This window comes from Harpia harpyja, chromosome 14 (assembly GCF_026419915.1).
Source record: "Harpia harpyja isolate bHarHar1 chromosome 14, bHarHar1 primary haplotype, whole genome shotgun sequence".
NCBI classification, from domain to species: Eukaryota; Metazoa; Chordata; class Aves; order Accipitriformes; family Accipitridae; genus Harpia; species Harpia harpyja.
Window position 1 is genome coordinate 36,139,909 of NC_068953.1, and position 18,128 is coordinate 36,158,036.

The 18,128-nt window shown below is 38.0% G+C and overlaps 2 protein-coding genes across 6 annotated transcripts in view; both read left to right on the forward strand.

Moving 5' to 3' along the window:
- The window catches only part of FBXO22 (F-box protein 22), a 183,062-nt gene that overhangs the window by 42,356 nt on the left and 122,578 nt on the right, over positions 1-18,128 (forward strand). The window lies entirely within an intron of this gene.
- TMEM266 (transmembrane protein 266) overlaps positions 1-18,128 on the forward strand; it is a 91,301-nt gene that overhangs the window by 4,311 nt on the left and 68,862 nt on the right. The window contains exon 1 of one of the 5 annotated variants that reach the window (XM_052807641.1): positions 11,932-12,015. The exons of the other annotated variants lie outside the window; for them this stretch is intronic. The gene's annotated coding sequence lies outside the window, so the exon portion shown is untranslated. Of the gene's footprint in view, positions 1-11,931; positions 12,016-18,128 lie in introns of those variants that run through there. 5 annotated transcript variants of the gene reach the window in all.

Below are 18,128 nucleotides of genomic sequence, written 5' to 3' on the forward strand. Positions count from 1 at the left end.
TGGGTTTTAGCCTTTTTTTTTTTTTTTTTTTTTTTTTTTTTGTAAAACGATATTATATGGAGGTATAAACTTCCCTTGTTGACCTTCACAAATCCCTAAGTGGGATTTGAGCCTTCAGTAGTGATTTCTAATTCAGGTAATTGCCTCACTTGGTAAGGTTGTTATTTGGTGAACGAGGAAGGACCTTCGGGGCTTGTGCTTTGTCTAGGGAAACAATGGGTAAAGTCTGACCTATTTCATCTTCCTTTCTGCTGTCTGTCCTGCCATTCTGCTTTTTTGCTTCAGCAACCTCTAAGTGCTCCTTAGCACACTCTCTGCTACTGTTCTGTCAGAGGTGCAAGCTGCCCAGCCATTGTGTACATGGAGTTCATGTCTGTTTGATTTTTTTTTTTTGAGAGGCCACCAAATACTTGATTAGAAAAAGCAAGCAGGCATAGGAAAACAGTTCAGTTCAACTTGAATGGATTGCCATGAGACAAAGAGCATCTCTGTTATTCCAGGGAACTTCAAAGGCTGCCTGCCAATGAGGCAAGTGTCAGAGCTTCTCAAAAAAGTTGCAAAAGTCTTTGTAGTGGAAAGTGTTATGTGTTTGATATTTAAGTGTGCCTACCAGCTTTTTCCACTAATAGAAAATGAAAATTCATGTATAAAAATAGCAAAATACAAATTTTATTGACGTTTGTGAGACTTTTGCTGTTGAATTATTTTAGTATGTTGTCTTAGATATGTTTGTTCAAGTCTATCAAATAATTTCTTATAGAAAAGTACGCCATTTGGACTACCAGTCAATTTAGCCGATGGTACAAATTTGAAGAAAGCTCTTCTTAAAGTCAGCTAAAGAGCTCTTGTCTGTAATAATTAAAGTTAACAAACATGCAGGATGTAAACATGAGGCATGTGGTGTGTCTCAGCTAGCAAGCAGTCCATAATTTTTCTCTGTATATAATAGCTGCCTGGATTTTACAACCCACATCTAGTAAATAATTACATTCTTATCAGGAATGATAAAATTAGACAGCTTTGAAAACAACTTTTTAAAGGAAAGTGATATATGGGTCAAGGTTCACATGTTAACTTGCACAAGTATCTAAAAAAAAAAAAGCAACCTCAAAGATTTTTCTTGCCCATATTTACTGTTTTTCTTCTGTTACCAGCTGCCACCTTCAGAAATTTGAATGCTCTCTTTTTTTTTTTCTTTGTTTTTTTTCCCCGTTTGGTCTTAAGAAGAAGGACTTTCTGAGGAGGGAGCAGTAGTGTAATTAAATAGATATGTTTAACTTTGAAAGGTGTTATTTTTAGGACTAGCTCAAAAGGGCAAGTACTCCTTGGAGACATTATAATATGGCCAGATTGTCTGCTCCAACTGAAAGAGCAATGCAAGACTTAGGTAGCATCAAGGTTTCCTTAAAAGTTTTTGACACATATTATCTCTGGGCAAAAAGAAATTCAGAGGAGGCTGCAGAAGGGGCACAGCTTCTGAGCCTCTCAGCTCTTGGTGCTGCGTTGGAAAAAGTGTCGGCTTCCAGAGAGGCTGACCCTGTGGAGTGAAGTCTTTGTTCCTTCCCTTCACATTATTAGGGCCATGGTGATGCTGGTTCTTTTCCCCATGCTTGTATAATGGCTTATCTTAGGAATGCAACACTGTTGGATGTAGCATAGATATGTACCTGCCTAGCAAGGACTGTGCTGGAGGAAACAGCTGTTGCCTTACTGCCCCCTAATTATTGCCATTGCTTCCCTGCAATTCAGATCCTAAGGTACAAGGAACAGAGAATTTTGTGTATGCTCCTGGTAGGAAAGGGTGCGTGCATGAATTAATGGGCATACTGCAGAGATATTTGTCTCCCCACTCTCCTTCCTTTTTTTTCTGATTCATATTTGCTCACTTTTCCACCTTTCAGCAAAGGGGAACATATGGCAGTGTGCTGTCCATCTGGTTGCCACTTACTGTGAAATCATTATGCAGGCAATTTTGGCCCCATCTTGAATTTCTTATGTAGGTAAAACTGTTAATAGAATGACAGCTGAAGTGTTTATTCTGAACTGTAAATGGGAATTAAGCACAGAGAGCGAACACAAAGGGTGCTTTCTGAATATTTTCAATCTTCTACATTAAAAACAATACTTGTGCTGTGCTAGTATTTAAAGCAAAAAAGACTGGGACCCTCATTGTGCTGTAGACTGTTCAAGTATGGATAAAAGATAAGTCCTGTCCCAGAGGATTTGCAATCTAAATACATTTTAATGAGAACATTGTGAATGGTGATAGATGCTTAGGAAAACCTTAATTATATAGGTAATACTGTATATATGTCATTAAAAATACTGTTGACATTTTTGCATCCTAGCACAAGCTTGTAACATAGTCTTTTTAAGTGCATAGCAGACACTAAAATCATTGTTCAGTAGTAGTTTCTTTTTTAAAGTGATTAAGGTTGACACTTTGAAGAATCTTTGTTAATTTAGGTCTTGTGCATTTTGGGTATATCCAGATACTTCTGTTTATCTATGTATCAAGGATTAACACTGGCAAAAAGAGGTCTTACTGCCTTTGGCAGCATGAGCATGTATACATTTTTGTTGTCATCAGATTTCACATTACTAACACTGAAATCATAATAACCTAACTTTCTTCTAGTTATCTAAAGGAGTGCCACTGAAAAAACAATTGGGCTATATTTATACTATAATATTCTGAGATCTTACCTGAAGATAAGAGTACTTCCAAAAGTAACTTTTAAATTCAATTTATTTTATACATGTGACAGCTAACTTTCATACGTTGTCTGCTTCATCAGTCAATAGTTTTTTTTTTTTTTCATGTAGCCCCATGGAAAGGCCTGTATTTTTTTTAAACTGGAAGAGGTGGTTATAAAACCAGAAAGTAAGTGGGAGAATCAGAAGCAAGTAATTTGTCTGAAACAGTCTTCCTTGCTGTTTAGCTCAGGGATCCTCACTTTTGATTGCTACACGCATATTTATTACGTAGGATAGTGCTGCAGTGACCCCACTGTGACATGAAAATGCTTGTGGACTGCTAAGAATAGTTTTGGCTTTGGGGAGAAGAGTGACTAGAGTTTGTTCACTGCATTCTTTAAAGTTTTTACTTTTTTTTTGAGCAAAAGTGCAGTCAAGTTTTTAAGACAGCATTGGGATTTTTTGCCTTTTTCTCCTGCAGGAGTCAATTTAAAAGACTGTAGATAGCTTTCTAGAAAGCTTTTGTCCTGTACTGAAACAGGCAATGAGAAAAAAGTTCATTTTAAGTTTTCCAAGAAAACCTGAGTTTGAGACTTACTCTGAATGAACTGTTTTTGAACAGATATTCTGTGCATTAGTGTATCTTCCAAGTATTTTAAAATGGAAATCCAACCCTCAGTACACAGCTGTGAAACTAGGCTGACAGTGGGAATACTGAGTAGTTTTTGGGAGAAGGAAATATTTGATGGGTTCTATTACAGTTTCATCACAGCTGTGGCCTATCTTTTGGTGATCTATAGTGGAATATCTGTAGTAGTAGTATCACTGAGGACAGCAAGCTCTGCTGGCTGAAACTGAATGGTGGGGTCTGTTAAATCACTGCTGAGCTCCATCTTGCAGTACTTTGATGAAAGACTTATGCTCTGTGGGATTTTTTTCCAGTTCAAAAGGAGGGGAAAAAAAAAAAAGCACAGAAAACCCCCAAGGTTTGGTTTTAGCCCCTAAATCAGAGAACTTCAGACTAGTTGTGTATAGCGGTTGGGTTTTTTAAATGCACGGTGTTGTATGACTTGTATTGAAGTCTTCTGGAATACGTTATTTAAATATCCAGGAGTTTGTTGAAGGATAAATGTGATGGATGTAACTGTGACATGTTCAGATTCATGGATACCTTCACCAAACTTGGCTCCCTGCTATTGTTTTCTAATGTGAAAATGAGGAAGAATTCCTTTAGTAGCCTGCTTATTGTGAGACAGAAATAACTGATAAGGCTGTTTCTCTATGGTCTTAGAAGTCAGGATCAGGTCACCGATGTGACTCTCATTAGAAAAAGTTCAGATTTAGTTGAAGATACTAAAGATCTTTAGTTTAAAGATACTGACCATCTTCTTGCATCTATTATTCGGCTGTAGAAAAAGAAGTAATTGTTGTGCAGGTAGAATAACTTGGTTCTAGCTAAGCAAGAGTCTATAACAATTATCCTGAAGTGCTGCTTTTAGGCTGGTACCCAGGCTTCATATCCTGCCAGAAAGTAGAGGAGTTTTGATGTGTAAGTGAAGGTATTCTTTGAAATGCTGGGAAGGCCTGGAGTGCCAGGCAAAGGATTCCCTCAACAGCCGGAGGAATAGGAGTCCTGGGACTCTTACAACCCTTTGAATATTGAGCTACATAGTGTCGTTGTAGGGGTGTGTTTGGGTTTTTTAATTACATTCTTTTTTGATTAAAAATGCTTGTCAGCAACTCCCTTGTGCTTTTCTGAAATTTGGGAGCTATGGAAAGAAACGTGGTCCTTTTCCCTTTAGTGGCTGGATCTTGCACCTAATCTGAATGCGCTGTTTCAGTCTGAAGATTAGATAGGCTTGTTGCTTTTGAAGAACTACTTTCAGTCTAAGATGATTTCCCTTTTTGAGGGGAAGGGACTGAGGTCAAAGTAGCTCGTAGCCTGCCAATGTCTGAATATGAGAGCAATGGATACAATGAACTAGCAAACAAAGACTAATTAGTTATTTGTTTGATGCATTTGGAAATGTGGCCAGTTCCCAGAGTGTCTAGGTGACTGGAATCAGCTAGTATCTGATTGATATTTGCTGGGGTAAGTGAAGTAATTACATCATCTAGTGAGAAATGATCCACATCCTCATCTAAAAACACTGTTAACTAGCACTTTCACAGACTGCTTTGGTGGAGAGGTTTCATGGACTGAGTGAACATGTGAAGTGAGCTTTCTTTTGCTTCATGCCTTCAAATAAAGATTAAAGTATATGGGACAAATTGACAGGGAAATACAGGCTTGCACAGTTCATTTTGTCAAGAGAGGGAGGACTTCATGCCCTAGTGCCTGTGTATTTCACAGGCTTTAAAAATCACTTTAAAATATACTCACTTCTTGTTGTTGGCTGTGTGGGACAGGAGCTTTCTCTCCAGGTAATGTCTATTGTAATGGAATACTTATCTTGATTATGATGCTATCATAAGGCAATGCAGTGTTTTATCATAGAATGAAGATAGAAAAAGGCAAGGCCAGTGTTCAAAATGTTAAATTATAAAATGAAGAATTTGGTATCGGAGGAAAAACAGGTGGTGGTAGTACTTTCCTTCCCTAGAAAGACATCTGATCTTGGGCCTGTATACTGGTTTTGTTTAAATGGTTTAACAAAGCACTTCAGTCTGAAATAGACTGTTTTTCTATTAGTTTCACTGGGTATATAAAGCATACTGCATGAACAGCATTTGGCAGGAGAGGAACATAATGTATCTGAAACCTTTAATTATATGCTGTAGGCAGCTCTGTCTAGGTCAGAAGACACCATATTATCAAATAACATATTATAGGCATTCAGAACTTGCACAGTAGCTTGATTATTCATTGAATAATTGGTCTTTGTTAAGCAGATAATGGCACTGTTTGCATTCAGAGTCTAGGTTTGAAGTATATGACATAGAATATTTGTATTTTAAATCATCTGTTATCCAGCTGATGTAAGAACTAAGTAGAACAGAGTTCAGTAAAAGCTTTTTACAACAGCAAGATTGCCTGTCACGCTTCTACTTACTGTACACTACCAGCAGTTCTGAAAGTGTCTAAGAGATTTTTTGGTTTATTGAATTTAATTTTGTATGGGTGTTTGTCTGTAGCAACACTTAGGACCATACAGACTGTTTAAACATAGACTGTATTAAAAAAAAAAAAAGGCAAAAAATGCCCTGAAGAATAAAACAATTTAGAAGCTTCCCAAACTGCTTGAGGGCAGAAAAGGAGGAAAATAAATAGTGAAGGAGAACAAATGCATCATTAAGGCACAGATGTATGAGTTACAAGAGAAATGGCATGTCTTTCTCTGTCACACACTGAACCTTATTTTACTTACCTATAGAAGAGAAAGTATTTCTACCTTATGAATAATTACTTAGGCTTTTTAATGCTTTAAGATCCCAAGGTGGAATAGGAAATTATTGACTGCAGTGTCAATAGCTGATAATTTTTGCAAGTATGTCAGACTATGATCTAAGGTAAGTTTGCAGGTTCTTCTGGGCACTCTCTTATGTAAGCTCATGCTTGGAGGTAACTATCAGCTTGATAAAATCCCCAGTTGCTTCAGTACTCTTGTTTTAGGAGGGCTGGGGAACAGGTGATGATGAACAGACCTTTTTCCTCTAGATTTCATCCTGCTTAAGACAAACATCTGATTTTCTTTTTCCCAAGCTGGAGTTTAAAAGAAAAGCAATAAGGTGATAAAATTGCTGCCTTAAAGGATGACAAAAGTGATCAAACCCACTCAAAGTAATGGTTTTATTGTATCAAGTGCAGCATACTCAGTTAATCAAAACATATGTTCTGTATCTGTGACTCTCTAGCCTGCAGAAGATCAGTCTGCCTTGCAGTAGAGAAGTTGTATTTTCAGTATGAGCTATATACCCATTTGAGCTGTGATCAGCACTATTTGCCTTCCCTAAGGAGATGGCAGTGATTGTAGCATTTATCATACATAAAGGAATCTGTCTTGCTGTATATAGCTGCCAAAAGACATGTGAAAAATAGGGACAAAGAAGGCAGTGTCCATGATCTTGGTAACGCTTCAGACAACAAAACTGATGGTGAGCTAAGGAAATCACTTCCCCACTTCTCACTTAACCCCATATTTAGCCACAGCAATAGTTATGACTTGGGCTATTTGGTTGCATGTCTGTAAGGGACTCTGCTAGCAGAATATTGTCTGAAATGCTGGTGTAGTGGTCTGTACGTGAAGCTGTTGAATCGTGCTGCGAAGACATGAATGTCTAGGTGAAAACAAACTCTTGTTCTCTCCAGAAATTGAGTACACAGATAGAATGCTGTGGTTTACATTAAAAATGGTTACTCGAAAATGAAGTGAAATGATGGGGATGAGTTTGAATTGTTGGTGTTCAAGGAAAAATCCAAATGTATACCAGTGTTTTAATAAGAGCAGGAAGTTTGTCTGGATTATTTAGGACTGAAAAAAGCAGAATGTAATGCATGTTCTGCTACCATCAGGCAGCCCTGTGGCTGGAGCAGAGACGTGAAACCAAGGGCGAAAGTTCTCCTATTTAGGGAAGGAAAGATGGAGCAGACTTGAAGTGGCAGAGCACTTTTCCAAGGAAAAACGCTGAACGTTTGAACTTTGCTTTAGTCCTCTGCTTTATAACATGTAGCAAAGATGATGGATCAGTGATTCTTTTGACTTGGCAAAACTAAGGCTGCTTTCTGGGAAATGCAGCAAAACAGCCTCAGACGCTGCTCTGGGGATGCTTGCAGATTTGCGCTCCTATGAGAGGTATGTGCCTTTGCAAGGCAAGGAGGAAGAAAAGACTTGCAAGGCAAGATCAAAATAAAAAATTATATAGAAAGGTACCGTATGTGACCTGTTTTTCAATTCTCTACTATGGGCAATGAAGCTACATGGTACTTAATTTCTCATGACTTTCCTCATATCAGGCTAAGCGTATCTTCCTTTCACCCCCAAAGGACTGAACTATAAGGATTCTTGTGATTTAAGCAAGGAGAGATCTGTGTAGCAATGGCTACTGAATCTACACGCTGGATCTAGCTGCTCCCTTTCTCGCCTATCATGGCGTTTGGTGTCAATGGCATTCCAGTTGGTAATTGTTAATTTAACATCCAAATGAAAAGATGGATGAAGATATGGGTATGTCCATAGCTAGAGTATGTGTATCCCCTATACAAGGCATATGACAGTGTTGTATCCAAGCTTAGATTTTTGTCTGTTTCAATAGTTTTGTGTTTGTTTTAGTGCATAGATAAATGCATGTTTAAACTAGTTCTTATCTTTTCCCTAAGATATAGTTTTGCATTTTTATAATAGTTTATAACTGAAGTGTTGGAGGAAACCTTTCAGGCATGAGTATTTAATAAGTTAAGATCTAGCAACAGTTTACTGTTGCAATCCATTTGCCTAGAAAATCCTATCAGGTTTTTCCTTAAATAAGCAAGTAAGATCTTTTGCACAAGTTTCGACACCATATCCACTGAAAAAGTGTGTAGGTCAGGTTAGGAGAAGCATGTTTGCCTTGTGGAATTTTTGTCATTATCTAGAGTATATGTATGTACATCTAGATCCTGTAATTTTCATGCTTTCATTGCTTATTAAGGTCATCCTGCTGCAGAGGTTCAAGTTTGATTCATGCTTTACACCAAGTTGTCTCTGGGACAACCTCTCATCCCATTGATTTGCTGTGATATTTTTCTGCTAACTGTAGCAAAAGGAGAAAAAGTTTAAGGAGAAATATTTTAAGAATTGTAGATGTACTTTTCATCTTTTGGACATAAACTGGTACAGCAAAGCGGGGAGAAAAGTCAGCATAATGTGACCAACCATCTTTAAGTTGTTGATGGAGCACAGTTTGAGAACATCTGGACTGTAAAATGCACCTCTTGAACTTTCATTGATTGGTTCCTTGGGCTGTCAGCATGAAGTTTATTTTTAGATACTTGCAGCAAATCTTATTGCGTGGGAAAGAATACCAAATCTATAGTTTGTCAGCTGCTGTTTTTCAGTAAGTAGGGAAAGAGGATTTTGGTTTGAGTTAACTATTTAATTTGCTGCTGCATTGCAGACTGCAGTTTGTACAGCTATACCTGAGTTAGCTTTAAACTAGGCAGCCTGGCAACTAGTATCAAAGTCCAGCTGCAGCAGTGCTAGCTCAGCGTGAGCTGCTATAATCCTTCTCTCTAATCCGAAGAGGAAAACTATTGGCCTGGAAAGAGTAAAGCAATCTTTTCTTTCAGTAAGCCATTTCCTCTAAAAGCAGAGAGGGGAAAAAAATGTGTGTGCGTTTTTAATTTTTATGGCTCATGTTTTACCTTTTTTTTTTTTTTTTTTTTTTACAAGAACAAAGGGAGGCATAGTAATTTAGTGGAAAACAAATGGGTTCGCTTCTTATATGGGTGAAAGTTTGATGCGTGTTACAATTATGTATCGCACTATAGCATGGGTATTTCTTGGGACTTTTGAAATGGAGCATGCTCTTGTTGAAAGTAGGAGAAATTAGTTCTGCCCTATAAATGTGTGCTTGCTCTGCCATCTGCAGCAGCGCACAAGTTAGTGGTAAAATGCTTTAAAAGTGTACAGCTGCCTGAACTGATCCAAACTCATTGTCTTAGTCCCATAGGAATCACAAGTGTTCTGCTCTTGGGTGAGGGTGCACAGTGTTTTGGCCTGCCTGTACTTGGCTGATTATTTTTCTAGCCTTTGGATGCTGCCTAACACTGCTTCTCTCTGAGTATTCTCTGAAGTTCATTATGCTTGGTTTGGACACCTGTCTGTGTTGTGCTTAATAGAAGAGTGTTTCTTTATTACCAGATGTTAAAGAAGGGTAATGTGTATTAAAAAAAAAAAGGCATTAATGGAATATTGTTTCAAAAACTTGTTCATCTTTGATTGAAGACAGAAGTTTTCTTCTCCTGAAGCATTCCCTGTTTCTCATGCTATCTATCCTTCAATTTTTCCTAAAAGATCATATATTCAGTATCACAATACGTATGATAGGTCTGTTAAACCAACCTATATTTATAAGCTATTTAGTATATACTTGTTCAAAACTGTGTGATCTTATTGCTGCAAACATTGTCTTAAATTAGATTAAGTACTTTGGAGCAGGGTTTATGTGACTTTAAAAAAACATCCTCTAAAGTACCTAATGTGTCTCTAGGTAGCATGTGAATAACAAAAGCATGGGCCAGTTTTTCTTGTTCTGAAAGACTGTTCATTTCTAGGACCCTAAAAATCACAGAATTCTGATTGTCATCTTGGTATCTTTCCCATCTCAATCTTGCAGTGAAGTTTGCAGTGGATGCCTTTGACAACTCTCAACCAGTGCAGATGCTTGATACCATCTGAAAGCTTTCTATCTTGTGTTTTTCAAATGTTGTAAACTCAGCAGGTCATGAACTGTCAATTGTCAACATCATGTTTGAAATCAGTTTATTGAGAGTGAGAAAGACAACACAAGAGCATAACAGTTTTATGAAGGACCAGTGTTTTGGAGCTATGAAGATTAGAAATGAACGGTCACAAGATACTGCCTCTTTAAACCCCTTATTGGTCTTTGCAGCAGTTTGTCTCATTTCTACTGCTTGTTTTTACAGTGTCAAGTGCAGTAAATCTCTGACCTGAGGTCAGTATAATCTTAATTCCTTGCAGGTATTCTTGTTTCATTGGAGAATTTGTATTAATTTTGCATTTTTATATTTCTGATTCAAACAAGACTTTAAAACAAAATTAATTTTATTTTTGGAAGGTTTTATATATGTATTTTAAAAAAACCTAACAACCTAACCTACACTTATCATACTGGAGGCTTTTCTTTCTATTGGGAAGTGGCATTTTTCACCAACTGAGTGCCAGACCAAAAGTCAGAAAGATGAGTTCTAATCCAGACTCTGGCACCTATTTGCTATGTGGTCTTGGACTTTGGGTTTAGTTAGTGTGTACTCATTAGTTTGCTTAAATTTTATTGAAAGTGCTGGTGAGTCTTTGGCTGGAGATTGATAAATTATTTAGCAGATAGTGATTGGGTTGGAGGAGTTAGTGCAGTGTTGATATAAAACTATTTCTGAAAAATTTCCAACAATCTGACCAGCTCTTTGTGTTTCTAATCCAGAAGCTAATACAGATATAGCTTCCTTGCTCTCATCTGTCTATCTTTGGACACATTTTTCTCAGTTTCCTACCTCCTGGAAATGTTAATGACTATTCTGGTAAAGTTTTTTCAGTTTTAATAAAGGTGAATTTGATAAACCTTAACAAAAGTCTTTGTTTGCAGCTGTAACAGACACAGTTCAGTTTCAAGCTGGTGGCTGGTATGTGTTACGGGTTTAAGAGCAAGAATGTGTTTTATTTATAACTTAGCATTTGTTTAGTGTTTTGGGGCTTGCATTGTAGTATTGATCCCTTGCATAACCATTGCTTGAAAAGCATCCTTTTATCTGATCAGTGTATTAGACAGAAACTCCTTATTGGATATGGGTCATGGGACTTGGAAGTACTAAATAAGGTACTGCTAAAATAGAGCTGTGGAGGGTGGCAGGATGACTGCTACATTGGGTCATGCAGTAGCGGCCAAAGCTTTTCTGTCTCTGTGGTGCCAAAAGAGGCAAAATGCCCCTAACTTGCTCTAGTGGATGCTTAGGAGCAACAGCACAGAATGTTGAAGGATAACAAAGATTTTTCTGTGGGCCAGTGTGGTTGGGTTGTCCTGTTTTCTGCTTCACATATTCCCTGGGCTGAACTCCAGGGTAGCAGAGTCTGTTGCATAAACCTGTCCATTTTACTGCATTTCTGCAGCAGACACTGTCATGTGTGGTATAAGTGTTCACAGAAAATTATTGTATCTCCTTTAATACAAGTTTGCTATAATTATTTAATACACAGGCAAAAGCAACTGTGGTCTGATTCAGAGTTAGTTCCAGGCATTTTAAATGAGAATAACTTTTCTCAATTAGTTCATCTCCCCAACTTTTTTCATCTGTAAATAAACAACTATGGCTCTATATTTAAAGAGCAGCCTAGGAATTAACATACATGACTTTTAGTTGAAAATAAGTGTGAGGTTTTTATATGCTATTTGTTTCTTCCCATTTTGCTATGATTTGGTAAGTATTGAGTAGAACAATTATTGAAAAGTTTACTTTGGGAATTGCCAGAGAAGCTGAAGCTGAGTCCCTGTCTGTGCAATGTTTCCTGTACTTTCTTGCTGTGTTGTCAGTGACAGCAGAAGCCTCACTGGGCTGTGAAGCACCTCTGGGGTTCTTGGTGCTACTTCAGGAAGACCAGCTCTGAGGTGAGGCTCCTCTGCAATTTTGCAAGATTCATCAGTTGCTTTCCTTTATCATTCTATCTTATCACTTATCACATCTTTAAGTTTATGATCAAAACTTCTCTAAGGTGGGGAAGTACTCTTTTTTTTTTTTTTTCTTTTTTTTTTTTCCCCCCTCCTTCTTCCCCTCTTCCCCTGTCCTTGAAGGGAGAACTGTGGTCCAGGAAGTCATGATCTAGTCCTATGAAACCTGAAGTGGCATGCAGGCACCAAAGTCCAAACAGCTGAAGCAGCATCACAGCATTAACACTTCTGTTCGAACCATAGCATGAATTTTATCTGCCTCTAACGTATCGAAGTTCTTACTGCTCAGTGCCTCTCACTCACTAATGTTCTGCTAGGGTCTTAATTGATTAGCATGGTCAACTGTGATGGTGCTCTGTTTTACCATGTGTCTTTAAGGCCCTGATTCAAAGTGTATTACAGAAGCCTGTGAGGGAATACAGAAGTAGATTTTAAAATCTGTATCCCAGAGTGCCATCCTCATTGCTTTACAACGTGGATTTCTTAGTATGTTAGCAGTAGCACCAAGTTAGTGTCACAGGGAAAACTAGTTCTGTGCTCATGGTGTTAAATCACAGTATGATTAATTTCCTAGTGAAGAGTAAACTTTGTGAGCCCCTAGCAATTGAGAATTTAATTTCAAGTTTCTCTGTGATACTGACGCTATCAGTGGAAGAGCACAAGCTGACAGTTCTCAACTTTAAAACGAAGGGAGTTTGTGGGTGGCTATTCCTGCACTCTTCTCTGGAATTTATTCAGTAGCTTTTGGTGCCCTCCATTTACTGATGTGACAAGAGTATCAGTCCTCTCTGTTCTTGCAGAGTTTAAGAGATGAGGGGTGGGCAGGGATGGTGATGTTAGTTATGTATTCTTGAAGGGGGAAAAAGATCAGTTTAGCATTATTACTTTTCATGTGTGGTATATTACATGATCAGTAGCTGAATGCATTTTAATACATATTTATATGAATAAGCAAATAGCTTCATCCTGCCAGAAAAATTCTGCGTGCCTGTGCAGAGCAAATGCTTTTCAACATTTTCAGAAACTACTCCTCTTGCATACCTCAGTAATCCTTCTTGTATTCCATACAAAATAACTAATGAATCATTTACCTCTAGTAAAAAAGTTCTGAAAACCTAATGCTTACCTTAAAGTTCCACCCAAAAAAAAAAAAAATCAACAAAATTTTTTTTGGTAGTTTTTTCTAAGTAGAAAATTTAGAGCTTCAAAGTTCCAAAGCATATATTTAGGTACAGACGGTGCCTGAAATTATTATTTTTAAATGAACATACTATTTTTTTAAGCTCAAAAATATCTACTTTAAATGCACAATATGAGGTGGAAGCAAAAGTGTAATTGTTCATAAGATATATCATTTGTAGTCCTATATTGAACCAGCCCTTGGGGGTGTTGGCTTTTTGCTGTATGAATTCTTTACCAGGCCATATCCTGGGATTTAGCTGCAACAGGTGTCAAACCAGATTGTATTCTTTCTCTCTCCATGTGTTTTGTTGCTGTGCTGCTTTTCATAGAATGGTTTGGGTTGGACAGGACCTTTAAAGGTCATCTAGTCCAACTCCCCTGCAATAAGCAGGAACATCTTCAAGTAGATGAACTTTTGCTGAGACGGTTCAAGTTTCTGCTTTTTTTCCCCTTTATACTTCTAAAAAAAAAATTATGCTAGCCCTTGCACTGTAGTTGCTTTTTGCTGCAGGACAAAAAGCAAGCACTTCCCATCTTGTTTCCAGGTCCAGGAAGAATTGTTCTCTTACCTATGCAATTCACAGCAGTCTAGGCAGACTCCAAACATACACTGGCCATGTGTGTCTCCTCTGTGATGTTGTCTTCCAGACCTCAATTAGAAGTGAGGGGGGAAGGTGCAGGACTTGGCTACTACATATGGAAATTAGTGGCCAGTTAACATGGCTGCATTGGGCAGGCTGTTTCCTCCAGATTGTATGTAGGACTGTCAGGGCTGGGCCTGCTTTCTCACAGCTTGGACTGAGTCCCTCACCATCAGTATTTTGTAGCAGAAACTGGGCCTATAGTATGTAGTAAGTGCATTCCATCACCTGTTGAGGGAGCCAGGGTTATACAGTTAAATGCACTAGCTGTATATTAAAATAATGACTATCAGTATACTGCATGCTATGATAAGGCAATTAAATCTTGCATTTTAGGCTCCCATTGGTCAGGAAAGATTTTCCCAGCCATAAACAGTACAACTGTTGTGTCCACATACACTGTGTGAAATAACTGCCCTCTGAAGGACCAGACAGGACATGAATTCAAAAATTTTATTAGCTATCTGCTCTTGCCAAGTGAGGTTTACCCTGTATGCATCACCAGGATGAAATACTGCAACTATTTGTAAATTTGCAATCAAAACAGCTGGGCTATTTGTTTCCAAAAGCTAAAGTACAAAGCATAGCACTGTTTGAGAGAAGAGCAATGTATTTCACAACAGTGGGCTAATTATTATATATTTGCTTTTAAGATACACAGTAAAACCATAACTTCATATAAGTTTATTGCATTTTGTCTGGAAGGTTGCCCGTAAAACTTATCAGGAATGACAGAACATAGATATTTCTCAAAAATATATTTGTAGTATAGTTGGTTCTTAGAATGAAATCTTTACTTCCAGATGCTGTTTTTGACTTGTCTAATAGCTTGACTGGATTTAGTCCCAGTCTACTTAGGTTTGTTTTGATTCTATATTGCTGATTATGTGAGAGACAGAATTGGTCTAAAGAACTTTCTTCTTGGTCTCCTACTTACATAGAAATACAATATTTATGGGCCTCACAGAGCCATAATTGGTAAGATGCATTGAAATCCTCAGCTCCAAGAGATTAAATAAATGCCAAGAATTTCGTATGAGGTTTTCTCTGTACTTTCACCCATTCTTATTGTCATGTTGTGAATCTTTTGTATTTTGGTTGACATTAGCTCCTCTAGAAAATTAGAGAATACTTCTAAAATTTTCTAAAGGTGTTTCAATCCAGAATCTATTAGGCCCAGGCAGGATTCTAAAGAAAATAAAAATTAATAGCTTGAGGAATAGTCTTAAGGCTGAAGTCTAATGGCTGAAAGGCGATCTTCAAGTTGCATTAATTCAAGGGTATGGTCAGATACTCAAGCTTGTATTAGAAGGTTAACCTCCAAGTAAGATGAGCAGCAGATATTGTGGATGGAAATTAAAATGTATTGAGTTTTAACCATTTTCATGGCAGATGGGGTGACCCTAGTACTTTCACATGACTAAGGCAGTGTCCCCTAAGACAGATTGACAGTGTCACCCTCCTGAATTGAGACTTACATCGTACTGAGGGTTGACTCAAGTATTTGTGTTACTCTGTCGCTAGTGTTAAAAGCCTGAGTGAAAATCCATCTCTGTCCAAATAAATTTTGCTGTTGGATTCAAATGGACTTGTATTTTTACCTCAAAAACCATTAACAGACTGCAAAAATTAAGTGCATGTGTGATTAACTCAAATCTCATCAGAGACAACCTGCCAGGTATCTATGTACAACTAAAACCATGCATTCTAGCATGTTGAAAAGTATATGTATTTTTTCTTTGCTATTCTAAAGAGTGGCTGGACCTATCTTGCTTGGCTTGAAGACAAGAGACATGGTTGCAAGTCTCTGGTTAGTGGCTTTTCACTGCAGTTCCGGGGAGTAAGAAAAAGAGAACTAGAAGCAAAATCCAAGTTGACTCTTGACAGACACAAGCAACCCAAACTTCTTTGAAACTAAATTGGTATTTGATTTGCTTCCAATAGTAATAATTTGGCTTAATATGACTCAGCTAGGTTAGACTCATCCCCAAACATTTAAAATTCAGAAATGGAATTGTTGTTAGCCAAGCAAATACAAACCCAACTTTGGGTTTCAAATTTAATATTTAATCCAAGGGAAGTTGTAGGCTTTTTTTTTTTTTCTCTTTTAGAACCAGAATTTGTGGCACAAAAAAATCTCAGCCTGTGTTATGAAATTTGTCCATATGATCTTTTAACCATGTGCTGACTGAGCCCAGAGTCATTTAGTTTCCCAGACTGGAAAAAACCAGATGTTTTCAGTCCAGTGGAGCTGTTGATGCCAGGCTTGTTCCTATCAACATGTGCAGCAGCATATTGCAAAAGCTAACTAATACTGAGCTTTCCAACTGTGAGCCCAGAAGCAGGATCAACACAGCATCCTGCTGGAGCTATTTATCCAAGCCCATGGTCTGTGTTAGTTTTCTTGTGTTGAGCTGTAAAGACAGATCATCTTGCTAGGAGCCATGTCCGGTCTAAGTGGGTGCTGCTTTGTATGTGTAGGTATGACCTTACTTTTTCTCAAATAGAAAGTACCATCTCCAGCAGTTGGAGCCATAAGCAGAGCAGGAGATGTTGAGACGTGCAGTAAAATAGTGTAAGCTGGCAGCCTTGTGCCTAATGCTCACATGAAACACCAAGCGTGCTTATGTGGCTTCCCTTCTTTTTAAGCAGGCCCAAACTTCGAAGACTAGAAAAATCTGTAAAGAGACCTTTTAAATATGCAATTGCTCTCTTTTGTTCATTCTCTGGACTCAAGAGCCCTGTAGTGTGGGGTTTTTTTCTTCCACTTTAACCACATGGGGAAGCTATAGAGAACAACTGTTGGGATCATCAATTTATTACAGCTAAATAGGGGCAGTTTGCAAAATGGTAAGGTAAATGGCAAGCTTGGAGTTACGCCAGAGTAAGAGATCAAATGAGTAATCTTCTTGCTGAATGAATGCATGTTCTTATTAAGGAGCTAAGAGCAAACTTTCTATTTGGGTAACCTTGATAGTTACTCAGTTCTTCCAGATTTTTGGGATGCCATATTGCTCCCTTTATTTGCCATAGAGTGTTAAAATTTGGCAAGCAGAGGGCTCTCAGTCCAGAGAAGTACCATTTCTTTGCCCCATGACATCTTCAGAATTAGCTACATTGTGGATTGCTGCAGTACCTGCTGGACATGTGTCTTTTCTGGAAAATGTTGGTAGTGTATCAGAACAACTGAACTTCAACAGTGCCAGTATGTACTGTGTAGCATGAACTGGAATGAGAGCCCAAAGGAGCTGTCAGGGCAGCACTGGTATGTGTTGAAAGTATATTCATGCTGGAGTGTTTTCATGTCACAGAACCCTGTTTGTAGATCTGCTACGTAGCCGCTGCCATCTCTCCCCAGTTTCTAGGTGAAGAGAGATAGCAGAGGGAAGGAGCATGAGTGGTGTCTTTTCATAACCATCCCAAACAGAGCAGCTCCTCCTGTTTCTTTCTGTCTGGAAGTACCATGTGCTGCACATCTGCAAGCTCCTTGGAAGAGGGTGGGCTTGACTGGGCTCTCCTGGGAGTTGTATTGGTCTAGTCCTCGTCTAAAGGCTTTCTTCAAGCTAGTGTTGTCCTGTAGTCCAAATTTGCAGTACTGAAAAGTTCAAGATTTGACCAATGATCATGATGCAATTTGCAGAGAGATTATTATGATTGTGCACAAGATCACTTTTCTCTTTTTTGGCCAGTCTAAACTCTCTGGAAAGTATGAGCTATACTTATGAATAATGAGACAGTTTTTAGTTACATGATTACATGCTCTTTTTTTCCCCAAACAGCATTCTGTGTAATTTCAGCATACAGGATGATCCCACAAGGGGATAGAATTATGGCTGCATGAGCAAGTTCAAATCTGCCGTTTCCTAATTTCTGAATGCCTGATTTTTTTTTTTTTCCCAATCTAAATACCTTTCCTGTGATGGAGGGATTTTTCCGTTTTTTAATGTGATGTATTTAAAAACTTTGCTGTAGATGCCTCCATAAAAAAAGATGCAAAATTCAATGGCCCTCCTTCTTTGAAATAAAAAGCTCTATCTCTTGTACCTCTTTCCTTTTCTGGATACTGCATCGGAATGTTAAAGATATGAATGGAATTGGCAATCTGCAGTGTTAAAATAATATGTATCAAATGTACTTGACTTGTTAAGGATGTTAATTTGCTGTTTGTTTTCTGTGTGGCATCTCTGCATTCATAATCTTTTGACAAATCTAATTGTTTTATTTTTTTAA